The 16,623-nt window shown below is 34.0% G+C and overlaps 1 protein-coding gene across 5 annotated transcripts in view; it reads right to left on the bottom strand.

The window, feature by feature from the left end:
• Nucleotides 1–14,063, bottom strand: part of RYa-R (RYamide receptor) — a 417,850-nt gene extending 403,787 nt beyond the window's left edge. For all 5 annotated transcript variants that reach the window (XM_067763183.1, XM_067763187.1, XM_067763184.1 and 2 more), the window contains exon 1: nt 13,780–14,063. The gene's annotated coding sequence lies outside the window, so the exon portion shown is untranslated. The remainder of the gene's footprint in view (nt 1–13,779) is intronic.
• Between the last annotated feature and the right edge of the window lie 2,560 nt (nt 14,064–16,623).

Raw genomic sequence — 16,623 nt, 5'->3', positions numbered from 1 at the left:
CTCTCTCTTCTCACTCTCAAGCTCTTCTGCCCTTTCCCGTTTTTCTTAAGCACTTTTATCACCATATGTATAAAGCGAGTAATGCGTCCTCAGCGAACGAAGAGCCAAAACAATATGCTTATATCAGTTTCATATTTTCATACTGAGGTTCAACTTAAAAGTAGGCACGAGTTTAGAAATGATGGGCACCGTAATATACGTACAATTATTTTAAAGTATCTGTATTTGCAGAAAATGAAAGTTAAATACTTTGCGTGCATGCAATAAGTTTTATATTTACAAAAATTCCATATTAATTATCTGCATCATCGTCGCATTTTCAGCCAATCAACTTACGAAAATAAATGAATTAAAAAGTTTTTAATTAACTTGAAATAATTTAAGTTTCTACTGCATTTTATTTAAACCATGTTTGGTGTCTTCAGCTTCAAATAGATGACGTCATGAGTCAGACAAATAACAGCATCCTGAATGTGCGCACTCTACCAAGTAAGAGCCTTCTCACCCAATACGTACCGCGTTCCCAGAGATATGTAATAAAAATCTTTACGATGAGAAATATACACCACGGGCGGAGTAAGTGTGAGATAACCACAAAATTTCGGCAAAAGTTCAGTTCAATTTGCAAGCAGGGTCCATTTGGCAAGCGAGTTATAAATGAGGCTCCATCGCAATGAGAGATATTAATACTTGTTATAGGATATAGTCAATTTGTACAATTTTGATATATTTGTGCGGATAATGGCTACTATCCGTAATTGTGCAGGCGGAAAGGAGAGTGGCCAGATGAGGGATGAGGAGGGTTACGTACTTTGATACATTTTTATGAGTAACGCTTATGAAACTAAAGGTAGAGCCCAATTGCAGTACGGCAATTTGACACAGAATGATCAGAATGAAAAAAAAGAAATCCGTTCACTTGTAAAGACGATAACTTGAGAAAATTTTAATATACCTTATTGAAATTTGGTATATGGGTTTCTTCACACTTACCTCAGATCGCCATTTTAAAATGAGCGAAATACGGATCCAAGGTTTTGAATAGCTCAATTCACAGCTTACGCAACCCAATTGTCTACCTAACCTATGCCCGGAGAATCTTGCTACAGATATGAATCCTTCATTCACATATTTGGCTCTGCCGACCCTAAGTTCCTTACGGAATTTGAGGGTGGACACACGATGGATTAGAAGGCTTAATATGGTCATGTTAAATTGCTCCCGAAATCGTTGAGCTAGTGAAACGTAACGGATCTATGTACAGCAAAGGAACATCAATATCGATAACAATTCCCAAAACGTTCGGAGAGTCTTTATCGCTAAAACAATAAAAACAGCTAAAAAGAATGACTACGCCTACATACTTTTATGATAATAATAATAATTTAGCCAATAGATAAAAATAAATAAAATGTGCAATAGTAGCTCTCAACTGAGCATATAACATTCGGCTGCACCTGAACTTAGACAACCTTACTTATTTAATTAAGGAATTTAGCGCGTTCCGATTAAGGTTTGGATTCAGGCAATAATTGACAAAATTTAAACTGAAATTCAGAACTCAAGTCATGCCAGCTCTACATGTTTCGCGCTAACTGGCGTCAATTTGATGCACCGAAGGAGGTCAAGTCTTTCTCTATCTGCCTCTCCCAACTCAATGGAGGTCTCTCCCTTCCTTTGCTTGCAAACTGCTTTGTCGACTGAAATATTTTATGCCAGTGTGTTTTCGTCTATTCGCATAATATGACTGAGCCATCGAAATCTGTGTGTTTTTATTCGTCATGTCTGCTGGACAGGAACATAAATCTTCCAGATAACTTATCTCTCGAGCACTCCAAGAGTCATTCTATTTTCCCTCTTTTTGCTGTTTACGCTGGTTCTTAAATAGACGAAATCCTTCACAGTCTCGAATTTATATCCGTCAACAATGACGTGCCTCCCCAGGTGCGAATGCGCTAACTCTTTCTTAGATATGACGTATATAGCAGTAATACATGTTTCCTTCATTTAAAAATATGGACTTCGATTCCCGATTCCTTAGTGCTGCGTTGTTCTAGAATATTTTTAAACATTTTCTTTACCTACGTTAACAAAAAAAACGTTACGCAATTTCTGTACGGGTTTGCATAAAATTTACTGACATTGATTGGTTATATATTTTAATTAAATAATTATACTTTTTGTTAAAAATACAGTTAAAGTGCATTTTGTGTAAATGTAGCTACTTTATTATGGCAATGAAATTGTCTTCTTTTTATACTCAGCGTGCTTTGCGCACAGAGTATATTAAGTTTAATTGGATAACGGTTGGTTGTACAGGTCTAAAGGAATCGAGATAGATATAGACTTCCACATATCAAAATCATCAGTGTCGAAAAAAAATGTGATTGAACCATGTCAGTCCGTCCGCCATCCGTCTGTCTGCCCTTAACACGATAACTTGAGTAAATATTGAGATATCTTTACCAAATTTGGTACACGAGCTTATCTGGACCCAGAATAGATTGGTATTGAAAATGGATGAAATGGGATGATAACCACGCCCACTTTTTATATATATAACATTTTGGAAAACACAAAAAACCTGATTATTTAGTAAATGGTACACCTAGAGTGTCTTGATAAAAATTTGAAGAAATGTTTAAAATTTGCGTGGCGCCGCCCACTTGTGATAGAATCAATTTTACAAATATTATAGATCATAAATCAATAATCATTAAACCTATCGTAACAAACTTAGGCAGAGAGGTTGCCTTTACCATATGGAATGCTTTGAAGGAAAATTAACGAAATCGGTTAAGGACCACGCCCACTTTTATATAAAAGATTTTTAAAAGGGTCGTAGACGAAAATAATAAGCTATATCTTAGCGAAAAAGAGCTTTGCATCAATAAAATTTTACTTTCTAAATTAAATTATAACATTAAATTGGAAAACACTAAAATTTTTGAAAATGGGCGTGGCACCTCTCCTTTTATGACTAAGCAATTTTCTATGTTTCGGGCGCCATAAAACGAAGAAAAATTAACGAATCGTAATAAAATTTGGTACACAAATTTTCCCTATAGTAGAAAATATTTCTACTAAAAATGGACGGGACCGGTTAAGGACCATGGCAACTTAGATATACAAATTTAAAAGGGTCGTAGATTAAAATAATAAGCTATAACTTTGCAAAAAATAGTTTTGAATCAATGATATTTCACTTATCAAGTTTTATTGTAAGGGGAAATGGGGAGACATTTTTTTAACTGGCGGTGCCACATGTTATGTAGAAAAATAATTTATCTGAAATAAAATGTACAATTGAAGCTCACGCTGAGTATATAATGTTCGGTTACACCCGAAATTAGACACCTTTTCTTGTTTTCGTTTGACATTAAAAAGTCTTGCATGGACACTTGAGTTTGCTTAAAGTGATTCTTTTTGCCCAGCCCGTTGAACCCTACTTGAACTCACATGACATTTGCTCCACTTTAAAATAAACCATAAATTTCAAACTGCAAACACACAGCTATTAATTACCTCAGTTCTTAATTACATTCTAGATTCGCTGAAATTGAATTTTTATGCTATTTTAACAAATCAATCATTTTAATATTTTAAAGCAATGGATTGCATCAACACCAATCGGTCAAAGGCGTCAACTTACATAAGAACGCACTGTGTCATAGTTCAATGCATAATTAATGCAATCAATATTGAATAACACATAAAAAATGTATGAGAGTTGGAATTAAAAGTGTTATGTATTAAAGGAATTTTGTGCTATAAAAAAGTAGGCAGTCACACAAATAAAACGCAGTTCACATACGCACACAAATACTTTAAACGACTTACCGTATTACGTTAGGTGTTGTCACTGCTACATTGTTATATGTATGTATGTATGTCTGTTTGTATGAACAAAATGCTCATTTATGCACACAATAGAATGTTGACGTTTTACAATTACAATATTACAATATGTATGTGTTGTATGTATATGTACATTAGGGTGGCCCTTCGTTGTATGGAGGGGAAAAAAAGTGTTTGGATTCTTGATCTCACCCCCTAAAAATATGCGAATAGCTCAAAAACGAATATATACAAAGTTTTACGCCAATCAAAAAAGATTTAGAGGTGGCGCAAAGGGCTTGAAATTCTGAAAAATTACGAATTTTTACAATTTCGTGTTTCAAGCTTTCATATTTCTAAACCCTACGAAATTTTTTTTTATTTTTAATAAGATCTTTATTTTCTTAGTTTTCTAAAATGGCCACAATCTTCAAAATCGGTCGATCAATAACAGAGTTACAGGGCAAAATATATATTGCTTTCGACAAAGAAATATGAAAAGTAAATTAAGTCTGTGCAAATGTGTTTATCAATGAATCAATGTATTCGGGTCAAAAACGCTCAAATAAACTTTTTTATACACAAATACATACAAACTTGAAGTATATTTATTTAAAAAAGTATACACATATATTTTTTTAATAATTTTGTTTCGAAATGTATGATGCCACAACATATTTAAGCCCTGCACTGCAACTTGTTCTTGCAACAAGCATGTCGAAAGAAATCAAAAAAAAAAAAAGTATAAAGAAATAAATCTATATATTTTAAATTGTAAACAACTACAAAAAATTTCTTTGACGCTTGCTTATTAAAACTATACTGCTCTTGAATGAACAAACTTTGAATAGTAGTTTTTTTTAAATAGATAAATTGCGGCACTTTGCATTGGGATGGAAAACCACTTCCAGAAATAACAGGTCGTGAAAAGGTGAAACGACTTCCAGTTGTTGTTACTTACAGGAATGGCGAACAGTTAATAGGAGCTCCAAAATTACATGCTGCAACAGGCTCGGAAATAGCTGATACGTTGTATGAACTGTTATTTGAATGGAATCTGAAGGATGATATTGTTGCCCGTTGTTTTGATTCGACATCGGTTAACACAGGCGTTATAAAAGGAGCTGCAACGTTATTAGAAAAAAAACTTGAGCGAAAACTTTTGTATCTACCTTGTCGTCATCGTATTTATGAAGTTCTGCTGAGAGTTATTTTCCAGTAAATACTAGTATGGACGTTGAGTTATTCCCGCTATTTCAAGAAAATTGCAAAGGCTAATTGAAATTACTTTTAAGCGATAGCAAAGATACTATTTTAAAAAACCCTCTGAGGAATAGCTGAAAAATAAAATAGTAAGAGATGAATATCGGGAATAATTGGAGTTAACGTCTGTATGTCTAGGAGCAAATGGCATAAAGTTTCGTGTACCAAAGCCCACTCATCATGCTCGGTGGATGTCTAAGGCATTGTATTGTTTAAAAATATTTTTATTTCGTGAACAGTTTAAACTAACGGAGTATGAAGAGAATTCGATGGCAAGTATATGCGCGTTTCTTATACAATTCTATGTAAAACTTTGGCCTTGCTGTACCAATCCTCATAGAGCACCCTTTCAAGACTTATCTTTTATTAAAGAAGTTTATAAAAACAGAAATGTTAATAAAAAATTATCTGACATTGCCATAAATAAGTTTTGTAACCACCTATGGTACCTGTCTGAAGAATGTATTGCATTGGTGTTGTTCGATGATGGCGTCTCTTGTACCATGAATAAAAAGATTGTGGAGAAAATCAAAAGCATAGACAACTGCGAGAAGGAAACAGAAAATTTAAAGAGGTTACACTTAAGGCCCAGTGAAATCAATAAATTCATAAAAAAAGAACTACACGATTTTGTAACAGGAAGTACAATTGATTTTTTGGTCGGTTTCGGATATCATCTCAATTTCTGAAGGTAGATCCTCTATATTGGGGGGATACAGGAACCTTTAAAAAAGCTAAGGATACTGTTATAAATATAAAAGTAGTTAACGGCACAGCAGAACGGGGAGTAAAGCTTATGGAAGAATATTATAGAATACTTACAAATGACGAACAAGAAAAACAATATTTTTTACAAGTTGAAACTGATTACAAAAAAAAATTTGAATCACATACTAAACCATCCTTAATTGGATCCTAGGAAATAATATCATATTATATACGTGTCAGCTAAAGTTTCACAAGATATATGTATATGTTTTAAAAATGTATTTTAAAAACAATTTATAATAAAACAATTAAAGTTCTCTAAGTTCGGGTGTAACCGAATATTATATACTAGGCGTGAGCTTCAATTGTACATTTCATTTCAGGTAAATTACTTTTCTACATAACACGTGGCACCGCCCGTTTAAAAAAACGTCTCCCCATTTCCTCTTACAATAAAATTTGATAAGTGAAATATCATTGATTCAAAACTATTTTTTGCTAAGTTATAGCTTATTATTCTAGTCTACGACCCTTTTAAGCTTGTTCCTTATCTAAGTTGCCATGGTATTTAACCGATCCTGTTCATTTTTACTAGAAACATTTTCTGCTATAAGGAAAATATGTTTACACAATTTCATTACGATATGTTAATTTTTCTTCGATTTATGGCTCCCGAAACATAGAAAATTGCTTAGTTATAAAAGTGGCGGTGCCACACCCATTTTCAAAAATTCTAGTGTTATCCAATTTAATGTTATAATTCAATTTAGAAAGTAAAATTCTATTGACGCAAAGCTCTTTTTCGCTAAGATATAGCTTATTATTTTCCTCTACGCCCTTTTCAAAAATCTTTTATATAAAAGTGGGCGTGGTCTTTAGCCTATTTCGTCCACTTTTCCTAGAAATATTTCCTGCTGTAGGGAAAATTTGTGTTCCCAATTTAATTACGATGTCATAAAAGGGGCGGTGCCACGCCCATTTTTTTAAATTTGAAGTTTTTCCTATTTATTTATATAAATCCACTTGGGAAATGAAACACCATTGATATAAAGCCCTTTTTTGCAAAGATACAGCTTATTTTATTCGTCCATGGCCCTTTTTAAAACCTTTTATATAAAAGTGGGCGTGCTCCTTAACCAATTACGATAGGTTTAACGATTTTTTATTTATGATTAATAATATTTGTAAAACTGATTTTATCATAAGTGGGCTGTGCCACGCCCATTTTGAAAAATGTTTATCAAGAGTCTCAATATCAGTCCACGTGTCAAATTTCAACATTCTAGGTGTATTATTTACTAAATTATCAGGTTTTTTGTGTGTTTCCAAAATTTAAATATATAAAAAGTGGGCGTGGTTATCATCCGATTTCTATTCTGGGTCCAGATAAGCTGGTGCACTAAATTTGGTAAAGTTATCTCAATATTTACTCAAGTTATCGTGCTAATGGAAGGACGGACGGGCGGATGGACGGACGGACGGACATGGCTCAATCAAATTTTTTTTCGATACTGATGATTTTGTTATATGGAAGTTTATATCTCTTTCGATTCCTTTATACCTGTACAACCAACCGTTATCAATCAAAGTTAATATACTCTGTGTGCAAAGCACGCTAAGTATAAAAATTTGAAACAAACTCATTTACGTATACTCATTACATACACATTCGTGAAGTAATTACACCATGTTTAAGGCATAATTTATTTTATAACTTTATTATTATTTGACCAATTTTTGTTGTTTTAGATTTATTTGAATGTCAAATATCTCTAGAACTTACTAATAATACGATAAATTACGTTTCGCCCATAACAAATGAAGTATGGTTGACCAAATTTAAGAAATTGTAAAAGTTCGTCATTTTTCAGGACTTCATACTCTTTGCGCCACCTCTAACCCTTTTTCGATTGACCTAAAACTTTGTATATTCTTGTTTTTAGGCTATTCGCATATTTCTAGAGGGTGAGATCGAGAATCGGAACACTTTGAAACATAAGGGCCACCCTAATGTACATACGTGCTTATTTACTAAGCTCACTGACAATGTATATGCAAATCACAGAGCATCACGTTTTTGATGTATAATATATTGTGAAAGTACGCTTTGTATTGACGAAACACTTTAGAATCTTTATTTTGCTTGCTTCAACGATTTTTACTATTAAATTGTTTCGTATTTTTCCTGATGTTATTTTATTTTGTAGCCGTTTTTTTTTTTCAATTCTCTTGCCATCTCAACGCGAATTGTGTTGGGGAGTTTGCTTAATGGGATTATTTAATTTGTGAAAATTTGTTTCTTGTTACTTCCCACCCAATGCATGTAGCAGCTTTTGCTAAAGAGATTTGAAAGCTTTATTTTAATAGGTATTATTGCGCTACACTCCACGGCGTATACGTAACATTTTTATTAAAAATTAAAAATGTTTGTTTAATGCTTATAACAAGCCGCTTAGATTAAATCTTTTAAGCATACACATCGAAACTCAAATTTGTTTTCTAACACATTCGTTAATTTAGAAGCTTTAAGGAATTTATTATGCTTGTGTCAAATATTTTGCTTTAAAGTGCAGTCTTAAGTTTTCCCACATTAATTTTTTCAATTTAATAACAACTTTAAGAGAAGCGCGAGAAAAGGAATTATTTTTAATTATTTTTTATTATTATTTTGTGTTTGAAATGTCTTACAAACCCCATGGAATAATTATTTGCTAGGCATATGTATATAAAAATAAAAATTGTTTTTCCTAAAGCTTTTTTCATTAGTTCATTAGATTTGCCTAAAAAATAACATCCACGGCGTATACGTAACATTTCAAAAAAATTTACATCATTTTCTTTGTATTGTATACTTAATATCCCATAAGAGGTAATTGTTTGAATAACACACAAAAAAATTATACCTAGTTTCTCTCGCATACGTATTATAGCTTTGTATCCTAGATCGCATATAACCGTTTCCGAGGTACTTAATGGCCATCTATATATATATATAACATGTAAGGAAGTCTAAGTTCGGGTGAAACCGAATATTACATACCCAGCTGTATACTTGAAAACCTGTTGTTGTTTGTTTTGTGTGTTTAATAGTCTTACAAGGTAACGCAATAATACATATACATATGGTTCTATTTTGAACAAATTTTCGTTTAAAAGAAACAAAAAGGATACAGAGGCTAACACCAATGACCTTGAGCGGTCAATAATGCAGTTTTCCTTCAGATATGAGGATTTCCCTACTGCTTATTTTCAAATGAAGATATAGGAGAACAATAAACATAAACACACAAGTGTCATTTTACTAAAAAGCGATTTTAACAAAAAAGTGCCGGGTTATTAACGAAATTTTCCAACTTTTACTAGAAGTAGGTTATTACCTGCATCTACGCACTTTTATACAATCTTTTATATAAAAGAAGGCGATTTAGTCCATTTTTACTGAAAATATTTCCTGTTAAAAGGCATACACGTGCACCAAATTTGTCGTCGAGTTATGGCTCCAGAAACGTTGGGAAATGCATTGTAAGAAAGGGGCAGTGCCAGACCCATTTTTCAAGATTTTAATTTTTTCCTATTTCTTGTATAATGCCACAAAATAAGATTGGTACGAAACTATTTTTCGCTAAGATTTAACTTATTATTATTGCCTACGACCCTTTTATAGTCATTTATATAAAAGTGGACGTGGCCCTTAACCAATCTTATCCATTTTTACTATAAATATGTCCTGCTATAAGGCAAATATGTGTACCCAATTTTGTTACGATCCGTTAATATTTCTTCGAGTTATGGCTCCCGAAACCTAGAATATTGCTTAGTCATAAAAGGGGCGTTGCCACGCCCATTTTTTAAAATTTGAAGTTTTCGTATTTATTGTTATAAATCCCCTTGGGAAATGAAATAACATTGATATAAAGTTCTTTTTTGCAACGATATAGCTTATTTTATTCGTCCACGACCCTTTTAAAAATCTTTTATATAAAAGTGGGCGTGGTCCTTAACCGATTTCGTAAATTTTTTTTCAAAGCATTCCATATGGTAAAGGCAACCTCTCTGCCGAATTTGGTTACGACATGTTTAACGATTTTTGATTTATGTTTAATAATATTTGTAAAATTGATTTTATCACAAGAGGGCAGTGCCATTCCCATTTTAAAAAAAATTTTCAAATTTTAATCAAGAGCCTCAATATCAGTCCACACGTCAAATTTCGACATTCTATGTGTACTATTTACTAAATAATCAGGTTTTTTGTGTTTTCCAAAATGTTACATACATAAAAAGTGGGCGTGGTTATCCTCCGATTTTGCTCATTTTCAACGCCAATCTATTCTGGGTCCAGATAAGCTCGTGTACTAAATTTGGTGAAGATATCTCAATATTTACTCAAGTTATCGTATTAACGGACAGACGGACGGACGGACGTGGATCAATCAAATTGTTTTTTTTCGATACGGATGATTTTGATATATAGAAGTCTACATTTATCTAGATTTCTTTATACCTGTGCAACCAACCGTTATCCAATCAAAGTTATAATACCCTGTGTACATGTATCTACAGCTGGGTATAAAAATATAGATTTCATTCCACAAAATTATCTATCGACTTACTAACAGTAAGTTATAGCCTGCCAATATTTGTTGATAAAAAATTTACAAATTTTCTATAGCAAGCCGATACCTAATTCATCAGTAATATACCGATTACTTTTCGAGAACAGTTGTTATCGATAACAAGCCAATTACTCAATAATGGCAGATCAATCACATAATGTAATTATTTCGAAATGGCTGCGGAATGATCCAAACATGATTCCATAACTACCGCAATATAGTCGAAACAATCCCGAGATAGTCCCGAATCGATCCCGAAATAGTCGTACAAATATTCCCGAAATGTTCTCAAACACATTTTTGGTTTGAATATATAACAATCCCGAAAACATTATTAAAAATAGTCTCGAAATGATCCTAAAACTATCCCCGAACAGTCCAAAAACTAAGCTAAAAAATGTCCTGAAAATAAGATCTGCATCAGAATGTCTGGATTAGATAAAGAAGCAAAAAAGTGTGTCTTGCGGTAAATGAGGACATTACAAAGTACCTTTGCGCTTTGGCAGACTCATCACTGTTAACGGATATAAATTCGAGACTGTGAAGGATTTCACCTTTTTGGGAACCTAGACTAACAGCAAAACCACGTCGGCTTAGAAAGCAAACGGACAATAACTCTCGCCAGCAAGTGATACTTGTACTGATTAGATATTTGAAAAATAAAGTCCTCTCTCGACGTACAAAAATCACGCTTTACAAGTCGCTCAGCGTCCTGTCGTAAAGCTGGAAGTCATGAACGGTGTCGAGAGATGATGTTGCGAAACGGCCAAAATTACTTAGGCTGTTAAGTGTAAATTAATGATAATGATCGGAAGGTAGTATGGTTTTCTATGAAATTTTTTTTCATAACAACCTAATGTTAAGTTTACATTATATTTACTCTAACAGAGCAAACGAGAGATATACCATACCCAAAACCTATTTATTTCGCAAAATCCTTACTTACTTAATTGGCGCTAACCGTCTAAATGGTTATGGCCGTCCAAAAAGGCGCGCCAGTCGCTCCTTCGCTCCGCCAACTGGCGCCAATTGGTCACACCAAAATAACAGCTTAAAAAAAAACCTTAGTTAATAAATCACACTAAACTATCTCAGTGAAAGTGAGTAAACGTTTCTCATCTAGAAAGCCATTTTTGGGTCTTGCATATCGGTTGTTATCCGTTATAAACCGAATTGCGTTTTCTGATGAACGGTTGAATTCAATCTCTGATTTTTTTATTTTACCTTTATTTTATTTTCATTTTTTTATTTTTTACCTTTATATTAAGTCGCTTTCATGTTTGTCCCCTCATTTCCATACGAATTTTTGACCCACGGAAAAGTCTTTTTCGGTAACTTCCCGTTGTGCTAGACACTTGATACATAGGACATAGTTCAGATCTGAGAGACATTACAATGCAAGAGAAAAAAATCCGCTAGGTGGCGTACGGATCGAGATATACAGAAAATTAATTTTAAAATGGAAATTTTGCGATCGACTTTTAACTAACTTCTCGGTGATCCAGAGACCTGAAACATAGCACATAGTTTTCGAGTCGATGGCACTACAATTCGTGGAAAACAAAATGCCGCCAGGTGGCAGACGAATCGAGATAAACGAAAATCTCTGAAAATCCCTGAAAAAGCGAGGGGAATCTTGCGATCGATTTTTGAGTAACTTTCCGGTGAGCTAGAAACTTGATACTTTGGCCGTTGGTCAGAACCTGGCGGCAGTGCAATATTTTATCAAAAAAATTCCGCTAGGTGGCGCATGGATCGAGATATTAGGAAAATTAATTTTAATTTGGGAATCTTTCAATCCATATTTAACTAACTTCCTGGTTACCTAGAGACTTGAAACTTGGCACTTAGTTAAAGGCCTGGTGACAATACAACTTATAGAAAACAAAGTTCCGCTAGGTGGCGTGCTAGTCAAGATAACTGCAAATCCTTTAAAAACGGGGGAATCTTGCGATCGATTTTCGAGTAACTTCCCGATGAGCTAGAGACTTGAAACTTGGGCCGTAAATCAGAACCCGGTGACAATGCAATATTTTGTCAAAAAATTCCGCTAGGTGGCGTTTGGATCGAGATAATGAGAAAACTAGTTTTAAATTGGGAATCTTGCAATCGATTTTTAACTAACTTTCTGGATATTTAGAGACCTGTAACCCGAAATATAGTTTAAAACTCGGTGACAGTGCAACGATTGATCAAAAAATTTGAGCTACGTAACGCACAAGTCGAACTATTGAGAAGATTAGGCCATACCTTCATGGCTAGCCTCCTGAGCGTTGCAGGCGTTGGAGAATTCCACCTCGTTCAAGGCCCAACTCAATGCACGTCCCTGCACACTTTTAGGCGCACGCGACTTTCGCCACGATTTTCAGCTGTGCAAATTAAGTAGCTGACAAACGAGGTGGAATTCTCTTGTTATGATGCGAGGTGGAATTCTGTTGTTTTCGCCAGTGTTGTCAGCGAAAATTCCACTAATTCTATTAAATCTTGCTATTTTGAACAAACAAATAAAGATAAGAATTTTCACTTAGGAATTACTTAAATTACTAATCAAAGTTGCAATTGCATTTTTGTAGGCAGTACTAAAAAATTTAAAATAAAAAGATAATACAAATTTTTAAGGACTACCTTTTTATAAATGGACCAAAAAATAGAAGGCAATTTTTCCTTTAATACAGACATAGTCTTGTTGAATTTTGACTAAAAAACTTTAACGATAGCTATTGTAAAAAAAATTTGGGATTTAGAATTACAAAGCTAGAGTGCGTGTTTAAATTTTAAATAATCAATTAGTTAATCCCAAGTACATCGTTTGCCTTAAATTGAAAGATTGCGCTACACCTTTATAGTTTTAAACCCCAAAATTCTTTTACAATAGCTATTGTTAAAGTTTTATAGTCAAAATTCAACAAGACTATGTCTGTATTAAAGGAAAAATTGCCTTCTATTTTTTTGTCCATTTATATAAACGCAGTCCTTGAAATTTTTTTATCATCTTTTTATTTTCAGATTTGCTTAGCGTCAAAGTGGAAGCTTAACTTAAATTTAAAAAAAGTCCATGACGAATACGTAACACTTTTATAAGAACATTATTTTGTCATATTATTACTTTATAAAAACCCGCTTGGATTAATTGTTTGAAATATATTTATCTATTTTTTGCTAAAAAAAAATACGTTTTCGGTTAGTTTGTAATATTTGCTTCAAGTAAACGAGCCTTAAATTTGCATTTTTAAAATTTCGTCCACGGCCTGAACTTGATATTAAAGTTCAATTTTCATTTACGCTTTCAAAAAGCACTTCACTTCCTAAATGCTAAAATGGTTTTACCGCTTTCGTTTGTTATATGCGAACACACCTCAAAATAGAGCAGCACACGCAATCACGAAACGTCGTAAGCCGGTTTGTAATAAAACACTCGCATTCACGTACACCACGCGCTTATAACGAACTTTCCGTTTCCGCTTACTATCGCATTCGCTTTGACGTATGCTTACCGGGGCACACTTTAAATATCGATTTTAGTTAGCATTTATCAAAATTATCTACCAACATCGCATCAAAAATCGCAGCAAAGGCGCGCCTTTCACATTTCAATTGATTGTTTTAATACAAAATTCTTTTCGTGTTCACACCGCAACGTGACACATTCCTAATGAAACTTAAACATCAACTGATCTATCGCATTGCAAGGGAATTTACAGCAGGCATCGTCGCCAACAGCTTTGCCATCACCGCATAAAAAAAAAATCAGCAAAATATTCGTCAGCAAACGTTACGCCTTCGTTCTAACGCAATTGCTTGTTTTTGTTGTTCCTTTTCTCATGCTGAAATTAAAGTATATATGTGCGTTACATTAACATGTTGCAACAACCACCCCCAGAACGTGCCGGCTACTTTGTTGGATAATTCATTATCGTTTTTGCTGCCGCGCCTGTATTTCATTTTAATGGCATGAGTGCACCTGGCAAGATGTTGCTAAACATTTCAGTGTTGCGACAGCATGTTGCTTTAGCTTTAGTGCGCCGTCGCATGTTTTTGGCGCCTTTTTCTGCCACATAGCACGTGTGTTTTATTTCTCGTTTGTTTATGTTTGTGTTGAGAAGTTTTTTTTTTGTTTTGTTTACATCATTTTTTATATTTCTTATTCCACAACAGCATACGCGGCATATCCAATTAATGATGAGAATAAAAAGTGGCCTTGTACGTGAATTGTAAACAACTTTATAGGTAAGATTGTTCACTTTTCTTTTTTCGTATTTCGAACTGGCGTATTTTTTGTAACTGACAATAGAGTAAGGGTTAGAAAACACAACGCGGGAGAACGACTTTGTAGATCTGATTTTTCGTGTGTTTGATGCGGAGTCTGCAGATTGACAGTTAAGGACCGATTATATAGAATATAAGGCGAATCCATGCATCGTAACTCATTTGTAATCTTAAGTAGAAGAATCTTCGGAATGATCCGTCGACAACAGAAATTCGTTCACTTAACGGCGCATATCTCTCACTGAGGTATGTGATGTTAGTAATTTGGTGGTACGTTCTCTTGGCTTTTCAGCTCTATCTTTTAGTTATGGCTTCTATTGTAGAGTGCTATAAAATATGCAAGTCGGTAAAACAGTCCAACTTCATCCTCTTTTGAAGCACTACCATTTTTTTAACAGGCGCTCCAACATTTCTTTGTAAAATATAATTTTTTAATATCCTTCTCCGATGTTACTACGCAGGTGTGAAGTGAGTGCAAATAATTATTGCACTAGTTGATGGCCTTTTCCCTAGAGTATTCAGCATGCACAGTGGGCAAAAAAAATTAGTATCTTACATTGACTCAAAATGTTTAAGGACAGAATCACCTCTATCAACGATAATGAGTTCTAGGCGCAGAGGGAGCTTTCGCCTTTGACCAACTGCCACAGGTTCTCTTGCCAATGTGAGGATCGACTTTCGTTGGCTTTTGCAGTTAGCAATTCTTAGACCGCGTCATCCTTTTACTGAATCAGTTTGACTTCGTTGCAGCATCCTATCGGAAAAAGGGGTCAGGTAGTTCACACTGTTGAAAAACTGGTTCCTCCTCAAACCTGTTGTTGTATCGGCGGTTATTTTCTGCAAAGCTGCTGTTGTCGAATTATCTTCGATCTGCTTACATCATGATCACATGTGCTGAACAATGCTTAAAACTGCCAAGTACAGCGATCGGTCTCTCTATAATAATAGCCTTTAAGTCGATTCCGCAAATATTCTAAATATATCTATTATATGTCTATCCAATTTATTTACCTCAAGAAAAGCTAAAGATCGTACTTGGATTTTTATAAGCCGCGGCCATCTTAAAACTTTGCAAGGCAGTCCTGTATTACCATCACTATTACCACTTCTTGCCGTAAACAATACAGCATTACATACCTCCTGGATACTTAAAAATCCGAATTGAAACACCTTCGCTGAATCGCGATATATGGGCCTGGCTGGCAAAGCCAGTCCCAAAGCATTTTGTTAGGCTGCGCAGAAATCGAAAATTAAAATTTCCAAATGAGTTCTCACATCTTCCAATTCTTTATAAGGGGTTTAATGGCTCTTACCAAAACCAAACAAACACTGCATTTGAATACCAATTAGAAAAATATTGGTTAATAGATTAACAATTTAGTAAATAAGTGTTAGCTCTTTGTTATCGATGAGCTAACTTTCTCATATCGATGAGCTAACTTTCTCATATCGACGAATTATCTGTTTTATTACGACGAAGTATAGATGAGCTATCGATAAGTTCCCGAAGTGTCATAAATCTGCTTTCAATAACGGAGGTTATGAGTTCGATAACTCTTGTTGACAACTTATGCTATATTGCTTTTGTTAAAGATTTTTATGAAAAAGTTATTTATAGCCTGAAACTGTTTGTTTATGGTAAAGTAACCTAGTAATTCAGTTACCTAGACAAGCTATCGATGTGTTGTCGAAGTGTCATAAACTTGCTAGCGATGAAAAAGGTTACAGCTGAATTATCAATTTTTTTACGACGAGTTATGGGTTTGTTATCGAAATGTTTTCAAAAAAATATCGACTTGTTTTCGAAAAGCTATCGATTTTTTATCAAAACGTTACCAATATGTTTATAAAAAGTAACCGATTTTATAGCAAAAAGTTATAGATAGACCAAAATCGTTACCTAAATTTATTTATTCATAATCGAAAATGTATC

Source organism: Eurosta solidaginis, chromosome 1 (genome assembly GCF_040869045.1).
Source record: "Eurosta solidaginis isolate ZX-2024a chromosome 1, ASM4086904v1, whole genome shotgun sequence".
NCBI lineage: Eukaryota > Metazoa > Arthropoda > Insecta > Diptera > Tephritidae > Eurosta > Eurosta solidaginis.
The sequence above is the reverse complement of the archived record's forward strand: the minus strand, read 5'-3'. Positions and strand labels throughout refer to the sequence as shown.